A 27164-nucleotide genomic window follows, 5' to 3' on the forward strand; every position below is an offset into this window, starting at 1 on the left:
TCAAGCGCGTCGGCTTTTATACATCAATCGTCGAATGTTCCAGACTAACCGCTGGGACCCGCGCGCCTTCCACAAAAGTTCTACATTATTCGCGTCGCGCACACATGCAATCAGATTACTCAAGGTTCGGTCACAGACAGTGGATGGAACCATGTATAACAATCCAGAAACGTCCCACACATGCAAGCGGGTCCTGCGCTGTGCGATAACATTTGTTAGGAGGTGAAACCTGTCGCCCGATGAAGACAAGTACACCGGTTAATAGCCCCCTCTTAAAAAAGCATCGACCCGATGCTGCAAACAAATGAAAGTAATAAAGAAAAGCACTCGTAGCAACGAAAACAACAAAATAAGGAAGTTCGTCAGCGTCCGTAAAACGTTTTAAGACGCACCACGTGGACCACTTCTGATCTTGCGCCGCACCGCTGTGAATGCGAAATGCCGTCTGGCACGACCACATAGTCCAGTGCGCCAATAAGTCGGGTGACCTTATAGGGTCCGAAGTAGCGTCGCAGTAGTTTCTCACTCAGTCCTCGTTGGCGTATCGGGGTCCATACCCAAACACGGTCGCTGCGCTGGTACTCGACGAATCGTCGTCGGAGGTTGTAGTGTCGGCTGTCGGTACGCTGCCGGTTCTTGATCCGCAGGCGGACGAGCTGTCGGGCTTCTTCGGCGCGCTGGAGATAGGTAGCGACGTCAAGATTCTCCTCGTCAGTCACGTGCGGCACCATGGCGTCGAGCGTCGGCGTCGGGTTCCTGCCGCAACCCAGCTAGTACGGCATGATCTGTGTTTGTTGCACCTCCGTGTTGTAAGCGAATGTTACGTACGGCAGGACGGCATCCCAGGTCTTATGTTCGACGTCGACGTACATTGCTAGCATGTCGTCGAGGGTCTTAGCCACTCCGTAAGACCATTCGTCTGTGAGTGGTAGGCCGTTGTCCTCCTGTGCCTTGTATGACTATTGCAGAATGGTTTGGGTGAGCTCCGCTGTAAAGGCCGTTCCTCTGGCGGTGATGAGGACTTCTGGGCTGCCATTTCGCAGCAGAATGTTTTCGACAAAGAATTTTGCCACTGCGGCTGCGCTACCTTTCGGCAGCGCTTTAGTTTTAGCGAAGCGGGTGATGTAGTCTGTCACCACGACGATCCATTATTTCCGGTTGTTGACGTAGGAAAGGGTCCCAACAAGCCCATCCCGATCTGCTGGAATGACCGGCAAGGAGGCTCGATTGGCTGTAGTAACCCGGCTGGCCTTGTCCGTGGTGTCTTCCGTCGCTGACAGTCTCGGCATGTTCTGACATAACGGGCGACGTCGGCGGTCACGCGCGGCTAATAATACCTTTACTGCATCCTCGATAGTGTCCGGGAAAATCCGAGATGTCCGGCGGTCGGATCGTCATGTAGGGCGTGCAATGCTTCTGGACGCAGTCATGACGGGACAAGAAAAATGTAATTGGCGCGCACCGGTGAGAATATCTTTACGAGTAGGTTGTTTTGAAGCGAGAACGAAGACAATCCTCGCTTAATTGCCCTAGGGACAAGGTCGGTGTTCCCTTACAAATGCTCGACGATGTTTTTCAACTCCAGGTCTGCTGGCTGCTGTTCAGCGAAGTCTTCCGCGCTTAAAATGCCAAGGAAGGCGCCGTCATCCTCGTCATCTTTCGGCGGCGGGTCGACGGGGGCGCGTGATAGGCAATCGGCATCTGAGTGTTTTCGTCCGGACTTTTAGGTTACAGTGATGTCGTATTCTTGTAGTCTGAGGCTCCACCGCGCCAGCCGTCCTGAGGGATCCTTTAAATTTGCTTGCCAACACAAGGCGTGATGGTCGCTGACGACTTTGATTGGCCTGCCATATAGGTAAGGGCAAAATTTCGCTGTAGCCCAAACGATGGTGGGGCATTCCATTTCGGGTGTAGAATAATTGCCTTCCGCTTCTGACAACGACCGGCTAGCGTAGACCATCACGTGTTCATGTCCATCTTTTCTGTGGATTGGGACGGCACCGAGGCCTAGGCTACTGGCGTCAGTGTGGATTTCGGTATCAGCCTGCTCGTCGAAGTGCGCAAGTACGGGCGGCGACTGCATGCGTCGTTTGAGTTCTTGAAATGCGTTGGCCTGCGGCATTTCCGACTTGAACTCGGCGTCACATTTATGTCGCTGTGTCAGCGGCTCAGCGATGCGTGAAAAGTCCTTGACAAATCGCCTGTAGTAGGCATACATGCCAAGAAATCTACGCACTGCCTTCTTGTCGATGGGCTGCGGGAACTTTGCGATGCAGCTGTCTTCTGCGGGTCGGGGCGGACTCCAGACTTGCTGATGACGTGGCCTAGGAACAGAAGCTCATCGTAAGCGACGCGTTACTTTTCTGGCTTCAGAGTGATTCCTGATGATTTGATGGCCTCAAGTACTGTCGCAAGCAGCCTCAGGTGATCGTCGAAATTTCTGGCGAAGATGACGACGTCATCCAAGCAAACAAGACAGGTCTGCCACTTCAATCCTGCTAACACCGTGTCCATGACGCGCTGGAACGTTGCAGGCGCCGAGCATAGTCCGAAGGGCATGACCCTGATCTCCTAGAGGGCGTCTGGCATGATAAAGGCTGTCTTTTCGTGATCTCTCTCGTCAACTTGTATTTGCCAGTAGCCAGACTTGAGATCAATCGACGAGAAGTATTTTGTGTTGCAGAGCCGATCTAATTCGTCGCCTATCCGTGGTAGGGGGTATACATCCTTCGTTATCTTGTTCAGGCGACGATAATCGATGCAAAAACGCAAGGTTGCATCCTTTTTCTTCATCAAGACAACAGGGAATGCCCACGGGCTTTTCGACGGCTGCATGATGTCGTCGCACGGCATTTCGTCGAATTGTTCTCTTATAGCTTCACGTTCTCGCGGAGAAACTGGGTAAGGGCTCTGGCGGAGTGGTCGAGCGCACTCCTCGGTGATTGTGCGATGCTTGGCGACTGGGGTTCGTCGAATCCTGGATGTCGTCGAAAAGCACTCTTTGTATCGTCGAAGTTGACTTCTGAGCTGTTGTTGCTTAATCGCGGGGAGACTTGGATTTATGTCGAAGTCTGGCTCGGGAACTAAGGTCGTCGGGGTAGATGCGGCGGAATCCGAGAGGACAAACGCATTGCTGTTTTCCAGAATTTCATCGATGTACGCGATCGTCGTGCCCTTGTTGATGTGCTTGAACTCTTGGCTGAAGTTTGTCAGCAACACTTTCGTGTTTCCTCCGTGCAGTCGAGCGATCCCTCTTGCGACGCAAATTTCACGATCGATTAGTAGACGTTGGTCACCCTCAATGACGCCTTCTACGTCTGCAGGTGTTTTGGTGCCGACGGAAATGACAATGCTGGAGCGAGGCGGGAGGATGACTTGTCTTTCGAGCACGCTTAAGGCATGGGGACTACAAAAGCTCTCCGGCGGTATTGCTCGATCTTCCGACTGCGTTATCGACTTCCACTTCAGGTCGATTATTCCTCCGGTCAGAACGAAAGTCCGGTCATGAACGGTAATTCTTGCCGTGCAGATTCCAGTCGGCGTGATGAGGTGTCCTCCAGTGGCCTGAATTTGAGGGCCTTCCCATGCAGTTTTAACTTTCTTCGTCTGTTCGGCGATGTTTCCACTCATTATAGAGTAATCGGCCCCTGTGTCTACTAAGGCGGTAACTGCGTATCCGTCGAGAAGCACGTCGAGATCGGTGGTTCTTTGTCTGGCGTTGCAGTTAGGTCTCGGCGTCGGATCACGGCTGCGTCGTGTTGAACTGAAGCTGGAACGTCGCGTCGTCAAGTCGTCTTTCGTCGGTGTAGTCTTGGCTTCCTGACTTCGTCAGGACTGCGGCGTGTCGTCATTATATCGTCGAGATGGTCTCTTCGGAGTCTTCGTCGGCGGCGGAGGATCTTCGTCAGTTCGACGAACAGCAACCTCACCTCCATCGGTTGCTGCTTTTAGTTTCCCGGATATGGGCTCGCAGACCGGCCCCGGGCCGGGGCATTGTATGGTCGGCACTGGTGCGACAGGTAGCGGTCTAGTGACGGCGAACCGGACGGTCGTCGACCGCTCCACAGAGTGGCGGCGAGGTAGTCGGCGATATCGCGAGGTCGTTCGCCAAGCTGTGGTTGCGGCGCGTTAACGACGAACCCTCGCAGCCCCATTTCCCGGTATGGGCATCGGCGGTAGACGTGACCCGCTTCTCCGCAGTGGTAGCACAGTGGGCGGTGGTCAGGAGCGCGCGAAATGTCCGTCTTCCTCACGTAGCGGTGCTGGGCGACGGGCGGGCGTGCTGGCGGCGGCGGCGGTGGACGACGAAATTGTGGCGTTAAAGGTCCCTGACGTGGTTGTGCAGCGGTGCCTTGGCGGCGGGAGACGCGGCGTGGTTCATCGCTTCCGGCTGGGGCTGCGGTGATTCTGGTTGCACCTCAGGAACTCCAAGGCATCGCTCAAGCTCATCTTTGACGATTTCGGCGATTGAGGCTACTTGAGGCTGCGGCCTAGGGTACAACTTCTGCAGTTCCTCCCGTGCGACCACTCCTATAGTCTCGCGCAGATCGTCGGTGGCCAGCGATTGAATTCATGTGTAGTTGGTAGGGTTCGTGCGGCGGTTGAATTGCCGGTTCCGTATTTCGAGTGTCTTCTCGCTGCTGGTGGCCTCGCGAAGAAACTCTTCTAGGGTCTTCGGTGGCCTTCGTATCATTGCGCCGAAAAGTTCTTCCTTCCCACCACACATGAGAAGGCGGACTTTCTTCTCCTCGGGCATATCAGGGTCGGCGTGGCGGAACAGACGGTTCATTTGTTCCGTGAATATGGCAACGTTCTCGTTAGGTAGGAGCACTCGGGCGTCCAGCATGGCTGCGGCCCTTTCCTGGCGCACGACGCTCGTAAAGGTGCGCAGGACGCCGCTACGGAACAGGTCCCATGTTGTCATGGTCCACTCCCGGTTCTGAAACCACGTTCTGGTGGCGTCTTCTAAGGCGAAGTACACATGCCGCAGCTTGTCGTCGGAGTCCCAATTGTTGAAAGTCGCGGTTCGTTCGCAGGTCTCCAGCCAGTATTCCGGGTCTTCAGTAGCTGCTCCGTGGAAGGTCGGTGGATCCCGAGGTTGTTACAGAATAACGGGGGACGCTGGGACAGCCATTGGGGTTGTCCTGGCCACGATCTTCTTTGTCGTTTTAGGTAGAAGTCCGTGCTCTGGGGGCAGTCCTTGCAGTCTGCGGCTAGCACGCTGGTCTTGGGCGATATCGGTTTTGCGCTCGGGCTTCGGGCTTGGATCGCGGCTTTACGGGAGCGTTCGGTACATGAACGCACAAGCACCTTCACCAGACGTCACGTGGTAGTGACTGTGAAGAAAGCAGCCAAACTGAGAAAGACGAAACTAGCGTTTTATTGGGCGAACTTGTGCCCTCAAAAACAGGCTACACTCAAAGAACGGCGACAGCGGCGAACACAGTCGGCGATCGTCGAAAGTCTGATCAACGGGTCAAGCGCGTCGGCTTTTATACATCAATCGTCGAATGGTTCCAGACTAATCACTGGGACACGCGCGCCTTCCACAAAAGTTCTACATTATTCGCGTCCCGCGCACATGCAATCAGATTACACCAGGTTTGGTTACAAACAGTGGATGGAACCATCAATAACATTCCAGAAACTTCCGACACGTGGAAGCGAGTCCTGCGCTCTGCGATAACATTTTTAGGGGGTGAAACGTGTCGCCCGATGAAGACAAGTACACGTGTCACGTGTCATATTTCATGTCAGGCAATGCGAGCTATATTTGCGCCTTTTATGTTATTTTTACACCTTATTCAACGCCAAAATGGTGTACATGGATTTCAAGAGAGCAGTGACAGAACACTGAATTCCTCCGGTATAATACGTTCATATATAGTACATGGATTTCAAGAGAGCAGTGATAGAACACTGAATTCCTCCGGTATAATACATTCATATAGTCAAGCAACTTCTCTAGATTTAATTGAAATTGCCACAGTGCATAATGCATTTTACGCACGAAGCTTTAAAAAATTTGATTTTCCGGCATTCGCCCTGTGTATCCTAGTTATCGTTTTTATTGTTTAAGTTACTGTTATTTATTCTAGATATGCTCACTAATAATGCCGTCAATTTCCGGCACAGCAGAATATAGCACTGAAGCGATTACATCTTGCTGAATGGCAATCATCCCGAACTCAAATAATACGCAACCTAAATGCAAAGGTATAATGCCGATCGAACCTGTAAATGACAGGGCAAGCTGAAGATTCTTTTCACAGTATCTACTCCCTGATATCTTGTTACTATACTGGGGTTACGATGGCATTAGTTGAAGGAACGAATACATGACCGGTAAAGCGATCAATATACACGGCTGTTAATGAACTTTATTCCAAATAAAAAATCACTCGGAAATCGTCTCATGATGAGTGTCGCCGGTAATGCGACCAGCAGTAAACAATGTTGAAACCGTCCATACCCTTGAAGTCACATGTCAGTCAGTCAAGCAGGTATAGTGGTAATTCTCATACTTTCTTTGCTTCATGTTTATGCCACATATCCCATTATTGCCCCATTTTTCATGGCACTAGCTTCCCTAACACGCCTATATGACGCAGACCCTGGAATGAGGAAAAAGAAGTAATATCGATGGAAAGACAATGGGTGTTTAACGGCGACGCGTGGTGTTAATAAAATGTCGCTTGCGAAATTCGTATGTTGCAGTAACGATCACAACCTGATCATATTACTACAACAGTGATGACGATGACGGTGACGTCACTACGACTGTATGAAGACGCTGGTCTTTTGACGATGATATGGCAACTAAAAAAGAATTGGGCGTGCCGATCACACCCGGACATAGACGGCATAACGACAACGGTGCGCCAACAGATGCATGACGGCGTGTGTGCGACGACACAAAAGGTACGATGAAATGACAATGACGGCAAGCAAGGAATGACGCTTATATATTGACAATCGCGGCAAGTCGACGACGGCATGAAGACAATCTGATAACGAATGTTAAAAGACAGTGTGACGAAGATGGCATGACAAGACTTGTACGTCGATATTACGGGACAGCGATTGAACTCACGCGACAACAGTCAGACGACCGTATGATGAAGAATGCATGACGGCGACTTATGGTGACGATTCAGTGGCCACCATGACAATAGAACGAGGACATTGGGACGAAGACGAGTTTATGATACCAATTGAATGACAACTCAATCTGGTAAACCTGTGTGACGATGTTGCAATGCTCACGATGTCATGGCAAGAGTCGTATGCCAAGGTAGATTGAAGATGACGGCATTGCTACAACGCTCTGACTATAGAGGCATGCAGAGCCTTTCTGACGATGTCGGCGTCACAAGCGCCGCATAATCATGATGGAATGGCAACTTTATGATGATACCTTCCCTGTCAATCACTAAAACCAATGGGTAGACAGTGTGGCTAGTTTCGGTATTGAAAATAAAGCATCACCATGACACTGGTAGCAGAAACAAAATAAATAGCTTTTGTATATGGAGTTCTCTATTATGAACCTACATAGCAATAGAGTGATGCCCATATGTACAGAAATAAGATGTACTTTTAGCTATTTTCTGTTTTAGCGTCTCACATAGTTATTTGTTCGATTCATTTGTTGCGACAACAGGTTGTGCTTTCACTCTTATCGCTTTACCTGCCAGTCTATTCGTCTGCTCCGGCCGCTTAATGCGTGTGCATGTTTTAGTGTTCCCTGGCGTTAAAAATTTTCTTTCTGTGCCCGCAAATGTCGGTAAAACTGCAGAAAGCGCACAAAGTGTGCTACGATGCTGTGTTGTGTGGTTACTCGAGCCAGAACAGGAGGACGGAACTTTTTCGTTTCCCAGCGTACGAGAGCTAAGCACAATTTTTCTGTAGTCGTTGTGAAGGATTAAGCGCTATCCTTATCAAAATGGCTATGCAACGAAACGAAAGACCTTCGTCAGTTGTATTCTTTTTTCGGTTTGGCGAGACCCATTTTTCTGCGTTGTCGTAATAAAATTGAGCCACTTGTGCCGACTGGTGCTAGCTGACCCACATACGAATATTTCTCTTCGGCATATGCTAGCAGTCGCTCTTCACTTTTTTTTCCGTAAGTAGAAATTGGCTATTCATATGCTTGCTGGACAAACTTGTTACGCTGGAGACCATTCTGGTGAACAGTTTTTTTTTACATTAACACCTTTGAATTTTCATTTACAAGGCAGAAGCCGAAAGAGAAAATAAATTACGCAACAGTGAAGTCACCGCTTGCGATTATAAATTCAAGAAGTTCGAGTTACCTGCGCGACGCCAGACGTTCGCTTCACGTTTCAACCTGCGCCTTGAATAACAGAAATTTTTCGTCTCTTCGTCGTACTTTCAACTTTCGCTTTCCTTTTAGGTGTTCATTAATCAGGAACAAGTGGTAGTTTGCTCATTCGTCTGATGTGATACCATGGCGAAATTACTCTGAATTTCCTGGCGGAGCTGACATGGCAGCAAATCTACAACGGCTACCGCCTCTGCTGGGACCGCTTAACGGAAAGGGACTACGCCCAAGGGGCTAAAACAACTTGTGGTCGGCTGGGCCAACTGTAGGATTGGACAACCGGTGTCTGATCGATTATGGTATGGAAAAGAAGTTGTCAGTAGTGGCGGATATGTGCTTCCGTACTTCATTATTTTCATACAAAAACCACTTGACAGGGCACGGCGGAAGGGCCATGAGCACGGCAAGCGCTGTCTTCTACACTTCGCTTACTACGGCGCAAGGTAGCATGTGACGTTACTCAGTGGCACTTGGTCCGCGTGCGACAAAAAACCGCATGCTCAACAATTTCTCCTTATCGCTTGTTCGCCTGCCTAGGCTAAATGTTCCCGATCATAGGCTAAACTAAATACCGAACAGTTTTCCCTGACAATGAGCGAATTCAACTTCGCGAAAAGTCTGGCCGCACTTGGCGCTACGGCATGCGCTATAGCGAAGAGGCTCTTGCTACGCGCTGCCGTGTTCTCCCTAAGTTTGGGTTTCCGCTGTATAGAAGAAATTCATCCAGAGCAAAAATACGAATGCTCAGTTGCATAGAAGCTGTAAACTCTAGAAAATTAGTTTTCCTCTGATGGATATTTTGCAGAAGAATCAAGCCAAAGTAAATAAAACGCAAATTACCTACTCCTTAACAAGGTCAATAAAAATTTAAAGGAAGCCTAAGCTTCGCCTTTAAGAGTAAAATACGATAGCATTCCAACATCCCAGAGTGCTTCTCGCGCTTCCCGTCAACTGCAGCCTATGTAACCGGTATGTTTACCGTGAAACGCTGGTGGCCAAAGCTATGCACGAAGGTGAGCTTTCTGGTAAAAACGCGGCCACTTGCGTGGGTCGAGATGCGGAGAACGTGAGCACCACCTGGAGGTGTTGCAAGGAACCGGGCGCGCCGGTCTGTGGCCTCCAAGATTTTTACGATCCAACGCGCAGCAAATAGCAGATGCCGTGGCCAGTCTATGGATGCTACAAACGCTGGAAAAGGGGTTTGTTTTAGTTCTCTCCTAACAAAATTATGTTTTCTCGTGTATTGAAATTACAATCCGACGGAACCATGTCTATAGGTTATGTGTAAGTCGTACTTTACGATTTTTCTGCGTATTTTAGCTTAAGAAGCTTAATTAGTTTGGTAGATTCCTTGCGCCACATGGAGGGCCTAAGTATGCGTGGTTCGATATTCTTTCTGCAGAAACGACGCCTCATGCTCGGTGCCGCACGCCGACTTGGGGCGCCGACGCCTGATTTTCTGCGACACGAAATGCTTAAAGCTTTTGGGTTAAAACTTTTGTCGATCACGGAAACTAACATCTTCACAAGAGACGTTAAGTATTCCGAGCCGCTATTGCAAATCCGGCGATGCCTAACATGGTAAATGAATGTAGACCACCGCTAAAACTTCGCCCTTTGCTTAATAAATTTTGGAGGCACGATTCTCATTGAAATTCTGATTCTGATTGGGAGTACTATTTTGCAAAAGCACTCGTTTTTTGTCACGTCAACTAGAAATTTCATAACGAACGGGCTTTTCATGTCGTGTTTCTAAAAATGTGAAACTATGTCATAAGGCACGCCTTTGTTGCCAGTGAAATTCGCTTTACAGTGAAGCATGGCTCTCAGAGATAGACAGAACACTGCGTCTGTCCTGTGTACCTGTGTGTAAGGTCCCTTTACACAGCGTGCTTCTATGGCAAACATTTTCCAACTACCGCAACAAGGTGTTCGGATCATGTATCTGTCTTTCGAGGCTCTACACCACCACAGCGTTTCCAAACGCGGAAAATATGCTTAACAGAGACCGCAGACTTAATCAAACGACTGAAGAATGATAAACAAAGGTATCACAAGTCAGCGTAGTCAGCGTAGCATCAGCTGCCATGGAGGAAGCACACGAGAAGTTGGTGGCCAGGTGGCGCCGAGCAGTGCGGACGCGCTCTCAACGGCTCCTTTGACGATTGTATCCTGTTGCGGCCAAACTCAACGGACAACTCCTGAAATTGGACCAGATATACCGGAAGGCGTAAGGATGTTGCCAATACCAAGTTTTTGGTGATGCGAATTCCGGTTCTTCCGAAATCGAAGATCATCGCCTGCACGTCGACTCGCCACGCTAGCCCTAACAACTGGTGCGGAGAACGCGGCTCCAGGAGCCCGTACGCGGTGTAACCGCTACGTGGCGAGCAGCACTCCACCCGATATGGACGCGGACCAACCAAAGACCCCAATGCACACGGACCAGGACTCCGAACGTCACATGGAGGCAGTCACGAGTGTTGATGACGACTCTCTCACACCTGACGAGGTTAATTACGAGGAGTCCACCACCGACGCCGAGGACGCCGAGGACATCAGCAAGCAAGGTCAGTGGCAAATTGCATTGTCACTACGAACGCGCAAGAAAATCAGAAAGGAAGCGCGGACCGCCGAGTCGAATAGCGGGGTCAACCACCCCAACCACGAAGCAGGGGCGGAGCAACGCGCCGGAGACACCCGGCGCGTCGCGCTTGCACGAGGACAACGGGGGCGCCCTAGCTCTGGAGGAGCAAGCGACGGGGCCCGTGACGCAATACTACCTGCAGGAGAGCGAGCTATGAGGCGACGCATGGCGGAAAGGGGCCACCCAGGCCGAAAAGCACCCCCTCTACCCAAGAATGACATGAAAATCATTATTAGACCGAAGCCAGGAGTGGCGATTCGGGAATTGCGGACGCATGAGGTATCCAGAGCCATAGTCCAGGCGTGTGGCGGACCTGCAAACATCACAGGAGACGATTTCTTGCTGCGGATACGGCGGGGCTCTAACATCGTCATAGCAAGCGCACCCGGAGAACGAACAGCGGAACGGATCCCGAGGATCAAGGAGCTGGAGCTGCGAGGCAACCGACGTTCTGTGAACACATACATCTCCACTCCCGACAACCTCCTTAAGGGAGTCATACATGGACTGGAGCCTGGCACTACAGAAGACGAACTCATACACAACCTAAGAGTGCGGACGCAAGGGGTACGAATACTCTACGCCCGTATGCTTGGTAAATCGAGGACGGCAGTGCTGACGTTCGATGGCCCCATCGTGCCACGCTACGTATATTACTACGGTGGCGAGACGCCATGTATACCCTACCAACCCACTCGACAATACTGCAAGATATGCCAAAATCAAGGACATAGGACTGATGTCTGTCCAACACCGACTGTCAAGGCTTGTGCGAAATGTGGCCTCCGCGACCCACGAGCGGACCATGAGTGTGAGCCCAAGTGTGCCCTGTGCGGGGGAGCTCATCCTACAGCGGCACAAGAGTGCACCAAAAAACTGAAGCGCGTCCCGCAAAGGGGAAGACAGCGCATGAGACAACGTAACCACGTGACAGGGACCCCCAAGAAGAGGTGGCTCAGTTCGGATCGAGAGAACTCTGACTCGCGGGAGAGATCCCGCTCGCGTACCAGGTCGACCTCCCGAGGCCAATCCAACTCTCAGGGCAGAAAACAAGAGGAGAAGCAAAGCACCAACCATCAGAAGAACAAGAAACAATGTCCGAAGAATGAAGGCGACAAAAACAAGGTGAGCTGGTCAGCAATAGCCTCCCAACCCACACCTCAAACAACTGCACAGATAACGCGCCTATAACGAGAGCTAGAACTCATGAGAGTTCGCTTAGGCGACCTAGAGCGTGAGAATGCGATACTAAAACAAATGCAGTCGCAGCAACAGAACACACAGGCTAAACCGGACCAGTCAGAGCAAGCTTCGGGGCAAGCTGTACCAGCACCCCAAAAGCGCCCTAGATTACAGTCGGTCGAAACACTCCAGACACGAATCCAAGACACTTTCCAACAACTGTTACCATCATTCGCAGGACAGATAACCCAACAGGTGTCAGCCCAAATAACACAACAACTAACGCAACAAATGTCTGAGTTTGAAGTGAAGTCCGACAAAAAACTCCAGGCTCTGCAAATTGAAATCATGAAAACGGTGCGTAAGGAAATTACCGGAGCTAACATTAGAGAGAGAGCTGAGAAGCCATACGCCAGACCAGGGCTAGTAGCCATTGCACAGGAAAGCAACCATGCCTAAACATGAACCAACTATTACGGACAATTGCGAAATCTGGCAGTGGAACTGTCGTGGATACCGACGGAAAAGGGGACTTTTGACACAGCTGGTAAGCTCACAGAGTGAGCCACCAGCTGTCATAGCCCTTCAGGAAGTCGGATCCCCTCCAAACCTTCAGGGATACGAGGTGTACACACACCCGGATTCGGAGAAAGCAATAGCTACTTAGGTAGCGAAATCGATCACCGCAATCAAACATGATCCTTTTACTGACACGGATATTAAGCATTTATTAATAGAAATCATATATAAAGGCCTGAACAAAAAGAGTGCCTTTATACTAAACATTTACAGTCCACCAAGCCAGAGAAATACAAAGTTTGACAGCCTCCTCCAGGAAACTGCCCGCCTGGTAAAGGGAAGACCACTCGTAATAGTAGGTGATTTCAACGCCAACGATCCTAGTTGGGGATACCCAAAACAGGACGCTAAGGGCAGAAACATTCTAGAACAAACGGAACAACTCGACATGACAATTATAACGGATCCTGCAGTCCCCACTAGACAGGGCAACAGTTTGAGCATGGACACCAGCCCTGACCTTACGACAGTGCAGAATTGTGAAGATGCGCAATGGATAAACACCCTAAACGATTTAGGCAGCGACCATTACATCATCAGCACCACAATTCGGACTGGGAAAATCAAACGACACATAGGAATAGCCAAAATTACCGACTGGGTGAAATACCGCCGGATGCAAAGCCAACAAAGCACCACAATCGATGATTTAAGTAAATGGTGTGAAAATTTAAGAACACAAAAGGATAAAGTCACAAAAGAACTAGCCCGCACATGTGATATACCTGAGATAGACCCTCACTTACTGCATCTCTGGGAGGCACGCAGAGGACTAACAAAAAGAATGAAGTGACAGTCACAGAACCGGAAGCTAAAAGTACGCATTGCAGAAATCACCCGCAAAGCGGAGGAGTACGCAACGCAACTAGCTACGTCCAATTGGGAACGCTTCTGTGACTCCCTTAATGGCACACTGAGTACCGCAAAAACTTGGCGCATACTAAGAGCAATTATGGAACCAACCAAAACCAAGAACTAGGGCTGTAAAGCGGTGAAACGGCTAATCCATACGTACCCAGGGACGGAACAAGAACTCAAAGAAGAATTATATAACAAATGCTTCGGAACAGACCCATCTCCCGCACCCTGTGAGAGGAAATACGGGGGAGCGCCTTACCCTGAACTCGATGAACCCATCTCCATCGAAGAAGTTAGAGCTGCCATAGCGAAAATGACCCGAAACACAGCGGCAGGCAAAGACCGGATAACTAACTCCATGATTAGAAACCTCAGCGATGAGGCTTTACAGGCATATATTACCTTTATTAATTACCTTTATTAATGAACATTGGCAACAGGGTACTATTCCAAGGGAGTGGAAGCACGCTCAAATAGTTTTAATTCCCAAGCCTAGCAAGAAATTAGCAATTAGTAACCTTCGACCAATCTCCCTAACTTCCTGTCTGGGGAAACTATTTGAAAGAATTGTGAATTCTAGATTACAAAACTACTTAGAGGACAATGAAATCATTCCAGACACTATGCTTGGATTCAGACCCAAGCTCTCAACTCAAGACATCCTCCTACAGTTGAAGGAAGAAGTCCTAACAAATATACCAAGATCAAGCGAACACGTTGTCATGGCCATCGACATAAAGGGCGCTTTTGATAACGTAAGCCATCAAGGAATACTCGATGGCCTGGCTGAAACAAACTGCGGAGAGCGGATATACAACTATGTTCGCAGCTTTTTAAACCAACGAACCGCTGAGATTAAATTTGGCGCAGTAGAAATGAAGACCTTCAAGGCACCCAACAAGGGTACTCCCCAGGGCGCAGTGATCTCGCCAACGCTATTTAACGTGGCGATGATAGGCCTTGCAAGGAAACTACAAGCCATCCTGGGTATCCAGCACGCCCTATATGCGGATGATATTACAGTCTGGTGTGTCACCGGGTCGCTACGTGAAAAAGAAGAACGATTACAAGCAGCTGCCTGTGAAATTGAGACATACGTGCGAGCCAGAGGGCTGCAATGCGCGTCAGAGAAATTTGAGATTATACGAGTCTGGAGAGGGAAAGGGAATCGTAACGTCCCGACGGACCCTGCTCTTAAACTGAAAATCAGACTTGGCAATGATGCAATACCTGAGAAGACCACAATCCGGGTACTGGGCATGTGGCTACAATCAAATCAACACTGCCAACACGGGCTTAACCTCATCAAGAAGGCAACACAACAAGTCTCAAGAATGATAAAGCGGGTAGCCACTAAAAGGACGGGGATGAAGGAATCAGACACCCTTCACCTAATCAGAAGTCTGGTGGTTAGCCGCTTCATTTACAGCTTGCCGTATTACGAGCTAACGAAAACAGAGAGGGATGCGATCAATTCGTGCTTACGGAAAGCATACAAGATCGCCCTACAAATTCCGCAATGCGCCTCAACCGAAAAACTCATGTCTCTTGGAATTCATAATACATTCGAAGAACTGGAAGAAGCTCAACTGATAACTCAAAGAAACAGACTCGCACAATACCCAGAAATATGGACCCAACTCTACATGCAGGCAGAAGAGAAGCCAGAGCTGCATACATTGAGAAAACGCACGGCGACAAACCAAACTCCCGCTTCGTGGACGCGGCAAGATACCCAGGCAGGCAGAAAAGAACGGTAGCTGCTGTCACTGACTATTTGGGCAGAGAAATCATTAGCGCCTCCACTCGCAACACCACTATCGTGGAAGCAGAAGAAATCGCAATAGCCCTTGCTATCAAAGCGACGGAACCAAACCAACAACAAATAACCATCCTATCAGACTCTCAAGCGGCATGCAGAAGCTACCTCAGGGGACGAGTATGCACCGCAGCCTATAGGATTCTACGAGATATAAAACCCCGAGCCAGATTTCACCTTATATGGGTACCCAGTCATGAGGGAATCAAGGGAAACGAAGAGGCTGACAGAGTAGCTCGTGCGCATGCTACACACCACGGGTGCTCACAGGACACCTCTGAAGACCTGATCCCGATTGACCAGAACTACTCTGCAATTTTAAACTACCACAGAGGAAATAGAATGAAACTACCACCCCCAGATAAAAACCTAAGTAAGGAAGAACAGGTTATATGGAGAAAGCTCCAAACGTATACATATAACAACCTGCACATTCTCCATAAAATTCACCCTGAAAGATGTGCGGACACATGCCCATGGTGCGGAGCCACGCCAACCTTAGACCACATATCATGGGCATGCACGGCATATACACAAAAGACAAACACAGAAATTATGGATCATACACAATGGGAGGCGGCGCTGTCCAGCTCACAGGAAGAGGTCCAAAGGGCCATCATCCGACAAGCGAAACGGCGTGCGGAAGCCAGTGGGGCCCTTGTCTACGGACTCCAACCATTGAGCGTTTTATTCTTCAATAAAGTTGTTCTATCTATCTATCCACCAACTATTGCAGAGCCAGCGGACGCCCCATTAGCACAAAAGGAAGGGAAGTACATTTAGAACTATTTCCTGGTGCAGATTGGTGTGGTCGCGCAGTTGTGCGGAGAGTCTACTGTATTGAAAGATAAGCGAAAGAGCAGTCTACTATCAGAAATCTATTGTTGTGATAAGGCTCGCTAAAACTTGCTGCAGCAGTTCTCCTATGCATGAATTATGTTGCACATAAGTAAATGATATCAATTTGGATCTCAAGAAAACAGCGTGAGAGAAAATCTGCTGCAAGAAGGAAGCTCTAGAAGCTTGAAAATTACAAAACATTTTCTCTACGTTATTTTATTCTTGTTGTAATTACGATAGATATTAGGGCAGCGTCCCGGTTAACCTTTTTCTGGAAAATATTTCGTCATATGTTAATATCTGCGTAATCATCGTGCAGCGTATTGTTTGTGCCAACAATCATTCCTCCCATACTTGCACACTCCTGAAACAGCTACGATACATGCATCTAGGGATGCGAGGATCTTCTTCAGATTACTTCGATAAAGTTGTGCAAGTACTAACCTTGTTCGACACTCTTGAATTCATTGGTTTCATTATTATGTCTAAAGTACGAGTGGGTGGGGAACTCCTTTTATAACAACCACGAATAATTTTAATGAGTAAAGAAAACATGCTGTGCCAAATACAGTGTTCTAGTAAACCTAAAATGCTCTCCTCGCCTTATTTTGTCGAGATCGAAACTCTCATGAAGGATGACCTCCAGCCGATTGTTTAACTCTTAACGTAGCTCCGACAGCTATTCTATGATTCAGATAGGTCGCACGACACTGAGCCAACGGGCTCTTTTAAAGAAAGTGCAGAATGTGCATTCAGCTTATTAGAGCGACCTCTTGCAAACCATTTAAAAATCAATTGTTCTGAGCTGTTTAAAAATTTTGGGGGTTTTACGTGCCAAAACCACTTTCTGATTATGAGGCACGCCGTAGTGGATGGCTCCGGAAATTTCGACCACCTGGAGTTCTTTAACATGCACCTAAATCTAAGTACACGGGTATTTTTGCATTTCGCCCCCATCGAAATGCGGCCGCCATGGCCGGGATTCGATCCCGCGACCTCCGTGTTCAGCAGCCCATCACTAAAGATACTGAGCAACCACGGCGTGTCTGAGCAGGTTCACCTGATGCATTTAATGCAGCCGACTTGCGTTGCTTTTCAAACTATTTTTAATGTCCCAGAAGTACGCATTTTTTTTTTATCTTTATGCATCGCTGTGACCTTGCCCACCCTCTATCGACGATCAAACGCCGGTTCACATATGCTTTTCCTGCATTAACTGTTTCTCGAGAAAAAAAAAACTCGGTGCTATTTGTGGATACTATCTTGGATATGTGCCATTTATGCCTTGATGATGATAGGACAAACGGAGTGCATTACCAATTTAAAGAAAGATCTGCAGCATGCTCGTGAAGAATTTCGTGGTAACACCTTGTTCGCAATGTTGCGGATCTTAGTGACGCTCCAATGGTCTTATGTGTTGTATCGGGAAACAATATCACATTTGCAAAAAATATAGACATTTTCGTTATATTTTGCTAAACATTTATTGGCATATTAGCACAAGGCGAGCTATACAAAAAATTGATTAGGTGTAGCATGTTTCTTGAACTTGCAAGTATATCGGTTGTATCGAATAATAAAAAAGGAAGCTTTTACTGGTGTACGAAAAATGTGGATTCGCTGCTCTCGATAATCTTTTAGTTATTCCCAAATAACGGTGGCGACATAAATCGAGTAGGTACAGCTATGTTGTGCACAGCAAGGACACAACGCATCTATAGTAATTTTCGGTCTATGAGAAATTGTAGGAAACTGTCTTTGGTATGTTTGATAGTAGTACAGAATGCACCGATTTGTACAGGACAAAGAGACACTCAGATCTACATTATTGTGTAATGTACTGAATCCTGTGTGGTAGTTTCCCAATAAAAACAGTGGACAAACTACATTTTCTGCCGACTTATGTTTTGCCGAAACAAAACAACCGTGCGCAAATGCTGCGTATCTCATCTTCAACAGGAAAGGTCGTCTTCACACAGATGTGCTGCACATATGTTGTGAGTATGACAAGAAACCTAGAAGCCCAAGAGTTTCGAAAGGAGATTTGCAAGAGGAAAATAATCTGAAAAAATGAATGCTAGTGGTGTTGCTTTCCGTTGGCGCCTGCAGAAAAAGTCATGTCCTCGTCGAACGCATAGCAGAGGGCAGGCGGCAAGGCGTTTCCCCCTCGTGCGTCAAAGAAGTCGTTGCCATGGCAGCGGTCTTGGTTTCTTTTTCTTGTTTTTTTTTGTGCTGCACTTTGGCCTACCAAGCACACGGGGAGAAATTGGCGCTCGTGAAGCAATTCCCATTTACGTGGGTGTTATGCCAGCTGACATAGATGTGTGAACTCCAGGCGACGTGGCCTGCGCTTCTGTAGTTATAACGTCACGTGCGTCAAAGATGCACGTTGGAATGGAGAAGGGTAGCGGAAAGGGGGAAACAGTGTGGCGACGGCGCCTGTGCACGTGGCCTGCGCTTCTGTAGTTATAACGTCACGTGCGTCAAAGATGCACGTTAGAATGGAGAAGGGTAGCGGAAAGGGGGAGACAGTGGGGCGACGGCGCCTGTGCACGTGGCCTGCGCTTCTATGGTTATAACGTCACGTGCGTCAAAGATGCACGTTGGAATGGAGAAGGGTAGCGGAAAGGGGGAAACAGTGTGGCGACGGCGCCTGTGCACGTGGCCTGCGCTTCTGTAGTTATAACGTCACGTGCGTCAAAGATGCACGTTAGAATGGAGAAGGGTAGCGGAAAGGGGGAGACAGTGGGGCGACGGCGCCTGTGCACGTGGCCTGCGCTTCTGTAGTTATAACGTCACGTGCGTCAAAGATGCACGTCGGAATGGAGAAGGGTAGCGGAAAGGGGGAGACAGTGGGGCGACGGCGCCTGTGCACGTGGCCTGCGCTTCTGTAGTTATAACGTCACGTGCGTCAAAGATGCACGTTGGAATGGAGAAGGGTAGCGGAAAGGGGGAAACAGTGTGGCGACGGCGCCTGTGCACGTGGCCTGCGCTTCTGTAGTTATAACGTCACGTGCGTCAAAGATGCACGTCGGAATGGAGAAGGGTAGCGGAAAGGGGGAGACAGTGGGGCGACGGCGCCTGTGCACGTGGCCTGCGCTTCTGTAGTTATAACGTCACGTGCGTCAAAGATGCACGTTAGAATGGAGAAGGGTAGCGGAAAGGGGGAGACAGTGGGGCGACGGCGCCTGTGCACGTGGCCTGCGCTTCTGTAGTTATAACGTCACGTGCGTCAAAGATGCACGTTGGAATGGAGAAGGGTAGCGGAAAGGGGGAAACAGTGTGGCGACGGCGCCTGTGCACGTGGCCTGCGCTTCTGTGGTTATAACGTCACGTGCGTCAAAGATGCACGTCGGAATGGAGAAGGGTAGCGGAAAGGGGGAAACAGTGTGGCGACGGCGCCTGTGCACGTGGCCTGCGCTTCTGTGGCTCTAACGTCGGGTGTGTGAAAGATGCACGTTGTAATGGAGATGGGTAGCGGAAAGGGGGAAACAGTGTGGCGACGGCGCCTATGCACGTGGCCTGCGCGTCTGTAGTCATAGCGTCACGTGTGTTGTAGGTGCCGGTTGCTTAAACAGCGTTTGCTACAGACGTATTGAAGGTGCGCTGACTGCGGCGGCAGCGGTTGTGTCGGCCTAGTGTGGTGTGGTGTGAAAAAGAATGTATGATTTCACAATGCAAGCATAAGCAGCTTCGCTGTTACTCTGTTACCATATGAATGTTGCGGCACTAATAATTTTTTGTACAACACCAATTACTACAGCGCATGGGATCCGCATTATTATCTCAGCCTTAATGACCACCGCCTGAGACAAGCTCACGCTGTCACGAAAAGCGCCGCCGGAAGCAAGGAGAAATTTTGCAATACCTTGCCTTACTACGCCTTCCACGCAAGATTTTTACCGAAGTTTATGTGCTTGTACCTCATACGACTGCTTCCTTAATATTTGTGGAAGAAGTCGTTCAGTAAAACGTACATAAATGTACTTAACGTAAAAATTCAACCGTCCTCGTAGCAGCACCTAATATTTGTGAAGAGTCAATTTGGCGAAAAGCCCCTAACAATGTCGAGAAATTTATTTACATGTCATTGACAACGGTTCCTTGACCTTGCGCGACATGTCTAGAGCATATTTTTATCTGCGCCAGCAACACTTTGTCACAAATTAGTGTCGATGATGTCTGGAGGGACAAATGTGTATTTGAAGTGGAGCTGAAAGAACACTACCGCCACTTTTGTCAGTAGATCGAACTGAAAGCTTTTGTCCCATGCAACTTTGTGATTTGGTGGGCGCCAGAAACATAGAGAAGCTGTTGGGGAAACAGGTGCCGATGTCATGGTGATCGAATGCCACTTTTGCGAAGTATCACACCAGGCATTGGCACGTAGACATGGACGTAAAACTGTGACCACTGCTATGCGGAGAGCCACTCTAAACCGATGACGCGTTTTCCTGACAGTGGATGTTACGAACAGCTGTGTTGTAAACACTTTCGCCGTCGCGCCACATTCTTTTTGGCCCGTTCCATTTGGCTATGTATATAGTGTGCTGCCTCTCTTGTAGAGGTGTCATTTTTCTGCAAGAAAACATTGTTTGAAAGTTGACGATACAAATGCCTGAAGAAGAAGCCAATATGCTGTAGCTGACTTGTGTTGAATGGTGTTGACCAGTTGAAGAGCTATGTTGCATTTTCCAACGATGCTCCTCACTTTCTCCAGCACGTATACTTCAGTTTTGTGCCAAGCATTTACTCGGCATGCATTATAGGGCGTTTGACTACCATTGCGGGCATTATGAAAAAAGTGAACCATCAATACCGATTCTGCAACGATGTTTTCAAGTCAAAAATTTCAGCTAGAACCCACTTTTAGGCTACGCTTACTGTCGTTACTGTGATTAGCGTTGAATTGGTGTTGCACATTGTTGTGTGGTAGATCCAATAATGAGTGAATTTGTAGTTTCATTTAATATAAAAAATTAGAAACTTTCGCATATTGTATCAATGAAAAATAATTCTCAGCCTTTACATGCCAATGCCACTATCTCAAACAGATTTGCTTCAAACATCACAAGACGTTTAGAAGCTTGGATAAAAATCCTTCAACAGGCTTGTTTGGATCTGTGCCTCCTAAAATGGCAGACAGCTAGAAGAGCATGGTGTAACTAAACAGGCTACAGATTTTTAGTACCTACGCAGTGACAGCAAACACAGAAATTAACCATGTTTGTCTAGCACAACAATTACGATGACCAAACATAAGATATGTAAGCAATGACAAATGTCAGTTAATACAGAATATATAAAAGAGAAGAATAAGCTTACTATGAAGTTAGAGTACAGAGTTAATAGCTCTAAGATATACAAAGATATGGGTATTAATTAACGCCAAAAGAAAGAGTCTCTTGTCCAGATTAAACATTCTATCAACCGTAAAAGTTACGGCATACTGTGGGAATCACAAATATCTTGTTTGCAATATATTTACGATACTTGGCAAATATCAATGTTATCTCTTGACAATTCATTTAGTAAAGGTGGCACGCTAAATTTCAACATTTGTTTTCCAACTTTGGACTTTTCAGGTTTACGTGTCTCGTGCAAAGAAAGGTTTTCATGAAGTCACTCCAAGCTGTGTAACGTCTGATATGCCTAGATGCGTCAGATTTGTAATTTCGAGCAAGCCTTGAGGAATACAATGATTTCCCGCTGATAATTCATAATTAATGATTTAATCCCGCAGTTTTCGAGTCAGGAGACACTTTTAAGGCTATACGAACAGCTCGTTTTTGTAGCCGAGGAAGTCTGTGTTTTCGAGCATTGTCCTGGTCCAGATTAAGGCGTCATAGTTCCCTATAGAAGACTAAAAAGAATTATAAAATAATATATTTACCAACACTGGGTAAGATGAACAGGGACGACGCATAAAGCCCGTCGTACGGGAAAATTTCCAGACAAGGTAATTAGCATGATCGTCGCATGACATGTTTTCTGAAAAGTAGATTCCTAACGTTTACAAAACGCGAACAATTCCTGGCTCAGTGTTAGCTATCTTGAGCGCTAGAAGTTGGAAACATTCTTGACGCGGGAGGAATATCACAGCCTTCATCTTATGAACATTTATCTTTAAAGCGTTTTCAAGTGTCTAGGTATTATTTAGTGCTAATGTCTTATTGGCTCTCTCAGCCAGCTCGACATTTGAGGTCGCTGAAAAGAATAAACTCGTGTCATTGGCATATATGAGGTTCTTTGACGCCTTATTAATATTCACCAGTTCAATAATTTATAGCATGAAAAGCAAAGGGCCCAAAATACTCCCTTGAGGAACACCGGAAGTAAGCGGTTTCCTGAACAACGTCGTCAGTTAATTTCAACGAATTATAAGCGTTGTTGTAAGTATGAATAAATTAAAGACAATACCTTCCCACAGTAACAGTAGTGCTCAAGTTTCTGAAGAAGTGTGTGATCATTGATCAGATTGAAAGTTTTAGTAATGTCAAGGAAAACTGTCAGAACCACAGATCTTTATTTTCAGAATTTGCGAGTGTAATTTCGTTTTGAGTAATTTGCACTCCTTCAGTTGACATGTTTGGTCGGAAACCACGCTGTGATGAAGTTCGTATTTGGTGATGAGGGGAAAGACATGTCATGCGCTTGAGGATTATTTTTTCAAAGCATTTAACGAACACTCGCAGAACAGAAATGGGCCGGTAATTGAAAATAGCATCCTTTCTCCCCTTTTTATAGATTACAGCAATCCTAGTGGATTGCATGTTACACACTACATTGAAAATTATTCTAAAACATGGGGGTAACTGAGAATTTTGGCAACGATATGGCTGACACACGTTGGCCTCTCTCTATTATTACCAGTCCAGGTGCTCCTTGGTTTGCCAAAGGTGCACTCTCATTTTATGGGCTTTGGCTGATATACATTTATGACATTTGGCTTCAGTACATATTTATTTTACCTATTAATGACACTTCTAAACTTATTTGGTTTGAAGACGGCTTGTTTTGTCTGACTTCTTGTAAGTTATTCGCTTGCATGCACATGCAACTGGCATGCGGCTTGCATTTAAAAACTATTGTTCGAAGTTCGCACTTCAAGAGACGCCTAGGCTATTTCTCGTTGTGTTTTTTTTCCTGTTCGAACAGCTTGATGCTAAAGGCAAGAAAGCTACAGCTAGTCGGGTTGCTTCAAAAACATTCCCAAAGAGAGAAAAATGGCACAATCAATGCAGCAGTGATAGGAGGACGTTGAAGAAGGTGTGAGAATTGTCAATGAAATGTAGCGCGTGGCCTCAAACAAGTCACTAACTTCAAGAACTACGTTATTTGAAAGAAATACACATATGTTTAGGCATGCAAAACACGTTCATGCGGAGCCAAAAATTAAATCCGTGCACTAAGCCATATTCAGAAATAACACCTCTTGAGAAAGCCAGCAAATCCATAATCATGCACTTATATGTGCCGCTGACAAATCACTCTGTCAATAACGTGATTTCAAAACACAAGATCTTTGTTGGGTCAACCTACACCCAGCCCCAGAAATGGCACGCGAAGCACAATGATAGTGGCTAGCGCAGTAGGTGATTGTTGAAGTCTGTCCGGTACATGAACGTAGAAGCACCTACACCAGATGTCACACCATGTTAGCGTAGAATATTACACTTTAAAAGCGTGACTTCAAAACGTTAACTGTTTATTAGGCGTACCTGTGCCCAACAATACAATTGGAACTGAAACCACAATGATAGCGGCGAGCACAGTCAGTGATCGTCGATATCTGATCTACTGGTCCAGCGCGTCGGCATTTATGCATGGCTCGGCGAACGTTCCAGCGTAATCGACGTTGCCCGAAGGCCTTGCAGAGAGTAGAATTCGTGTCCCACATACAGCCTGATTACACAAAATTCGGTGAGAACAAAAATGACAGAACCAACCATAACACTCGATTGAATTCCAAGTCTTGCAGCTGCGTTTTGCATTGAGCGATAACTAGTTAGCGAGTGATGTGCAGTCCCCGAATGAAGGATAAATAGGTAAATGTGTCAATATTAACGCTCCTTCAGTGATCAGCCGCGTGAGTTCATCTCTGTTTTGGCACACGACAAAGTATGTGTTAAACAACGGTTTACAGCGACATGTGCTCTAACAGAGCCAACCATTCATCGCGTCGCCTCTGTTGTTGAGGCCATGTTTTCTTTATAAGTCATTTAGAATTTGCGTTTTGTGACGGCTGATGTAGCCAGCCAAAAAAAAAAACACAGTAGTTGAAGTTAACGCTTGTATCTGTCCATTCGCTCCTGTTCGCTGTCACTGTGCTGACACAATCTTTGGTCGTGCTGGGTTTGTACGGACTTTGAGGTGAGCTCATAAATTCATTGTTTTATAACGCAGAAGCCATGAATGCCTAGCAAGTGTCACATAAAAATGTAATATTCAACTAAAGCAGTAAAATCTGGGGATATAAAGAAAGCAGTGAATAGGCAATAACAATATTCATGTACCGTACGTGCAGCTACATGGGTATGCACTGTAGTTGGTCATATGGTCCTTATATTTGTGCCTGTACGAGTGAAGTATACTGCAGAAGCTTCAATTTCTTGGTTTGAAGGACCGCTGAAGCATTCTTAAATATTTATTCTTAGATAGCCGCCAACACCATATTAAGGGCTCACTTTTTCGAGCATGCATCAAACAAAAAGTTTTGCCACCTTTTATTGCTATGAATTCAAGATGGTTACTGAGTAGAGGTCGGCTTAATTACATGGCACATTATCGCTCTCACACGGCATTTGTAATGTCATTCGGAGCGAATAAGATTACCACTTAATTCCAGTTTTGTTCCTTCTACACGTGCACAGCGAATGACATTCACAGCTAATGGCATTCGCCCATTGAATGTTTCCCATACTCATGCAAACGTGACTTATGTCATCTCGACTACAGGGGCATGGCAAAAAAAATTACGAAGTGGATAAGCAAAACGAAATTTATTCAGCGGAAATTGCTGTTATGAACCTTTTATTCATTATAACACTTGCGGCACGATATTTGAAGTAGTTTATGCAGCTATATTATTGTTCCAAATCTCCGAATGGACGCTCGCAACCGTTCTCGGCCATGTTTGAAAATGCTCATCTGTTGTTGTTTTATTTCCTTTCTATATATTGTTTTCAGAGTGGTGCCGCACTAAAGCCTACCCACCAACTAGGGAAGCCAACCCGCAGCTTCGTCAGCGGAGCATGAGAAGCGAAAAGGCCACTGGACCGACAACTAGATGCGGGCGCTGCTGAAGTGCGGAGAAGACAACCTCACCGATTTGCCCTGGGCGAAGCGCAACTTAAACGTATACATCCTGGTTTCCGAGTGCCTGCGTGGGCAAGGTGCCGAGAAACATCAGCATCAATTGCGAATCCATTCTGTATGCCCGTGTAGACAGGTAACGAAAGACCGCATTGACATGCGGTATGAATGTCATTTACTGTGTAGACAGGGAACGAAAGACCGGATTGACATTCGGTATGAATGTCATTTACTGTGAATCACATATGAACGTCATTTACTGTGAATGATATATGAATTTTATTTACTGTGAATGACATTACATGTGCCGTGGGACAACGGTATTTGCAAGGGCTGCTCAACATGGAGGAAGAAAATAAGCTAGGAGAGGGCATCACACCACACAATCATCATTTGTGAGCCAAGCTGTCAATCTATTTCCTTCGCTATCTCCCTCTTGGTTGGCCCAGTGCATTAATCTGCGCTCGGGGGACTTGGCCCTGTGGGCTTGGTCCCCCGAGCGCAGATCCCCGGTCCCCCGAGCGGTCCCCCGGTCCCCCGGTTCCAGGTCTTTTCTAACATCTCCGTGCTCATTTTCTCGCCATAAGCTTATGCTATTGGGCCGTTTATTTTAGCGAGCACAATTAAAGTCACTGTGAAACAATGAGGTTGCTGTCACACCCATTGTATGTTAGAAGAACAAGGTTGCGCTGGTGGTGGAGAACAGTAAGATCTACTGTGATAGTATGAGGAGCTGGGCGAAATCTTTTGACTGAAATTTTAACCTATGATGCCTTCTTCCCATTATTTCATATCTCCATGCCCCTTTAGATGTTGAAATCATGGTGGTAATGGTCATGCGTTATCCCTGATGAGCTGGGTACTACAGTGCTAATAGATCATTATGATCTTCTCGTTGAAAGCTTCAAACAATAAAATGTTATGTTGCTGAAGAGGAGGAGGACAGGGGGCGCTACATATTCTGAGAACAAATGCAGTAGACGTTCAAGCTCTAAATATTCCAAGTTGAATAGGGACAACCTCCGAGGAAAAGGGAAATGCATGACACATGTATTGTGCTTGCAGGTTTCTGCCATGTGGTGCTTGCGTGGCTTGTGAATACTACATAAGGCTGACATACATGTCAGCAGTTTGTGATACCACGTGACCACTATTTCCTATAGACAGGTGTGTAACGTGTGAGCGTTGCCCATGATATTTGTCACATGCAGAGGAACATTTCAAACAAACATTAGGCCAACTTATTTAGGTACAGCGGAAGAGGGTATCTTTGGTATTTGTATTGCGATTGCAATTGTGTGGACAGCCCAGGCGAATTTCTGCCGTCAGTGTCGACGTTGCTGTGAGCTTTTTCGTATAAAGTCCAAAGGCGATAAAATGGTCGTCACGTGACGTGTGCTGTATGTACGGATGAGAGTGTGTGAAGGTGAACCAGCGATCCCGGCTCAATCTCGCGCAAGCAACGGATGGAAGTGGGGTGGAAGCGCGCCACCTTGAGTCTCGCACGACGGTGCGGGCGGGCGCGCGTGCAAGTTTGGACCGCTGATTCTTGGAACCCGCTTGCGACGGGTACAAAGTCT

At 47.3% G+C, this 27164-nt stretch overlaps 1 protein-coding gene across 1 annotated transcript in view; it reads right to left on the minus strand.

Moving 5' to 3' along the window:
- LOC142564987 (uncharacterized) overlaps nucleotides 1-27164 on the minus strand; it is a 107786-nt gene that overhangs the window by 77798 nt on the left and 2824 nt on the right. The window lies entirely within an intron of this gene.

This window comes from Dermacentor variabilis, chromosome 11 (assembly GCF_050947875.1).
Source record: "Dermacentor variabilis isolate Ectoservices chromosome 11, ASM5094787v1, whole genome shotgun sequence".
NCBI lineage: Eukaryota > Metazoa > Arthropoda > Arachnida > Ixodida > Ixodidae > Dermacentor > Dermacentor variabilis.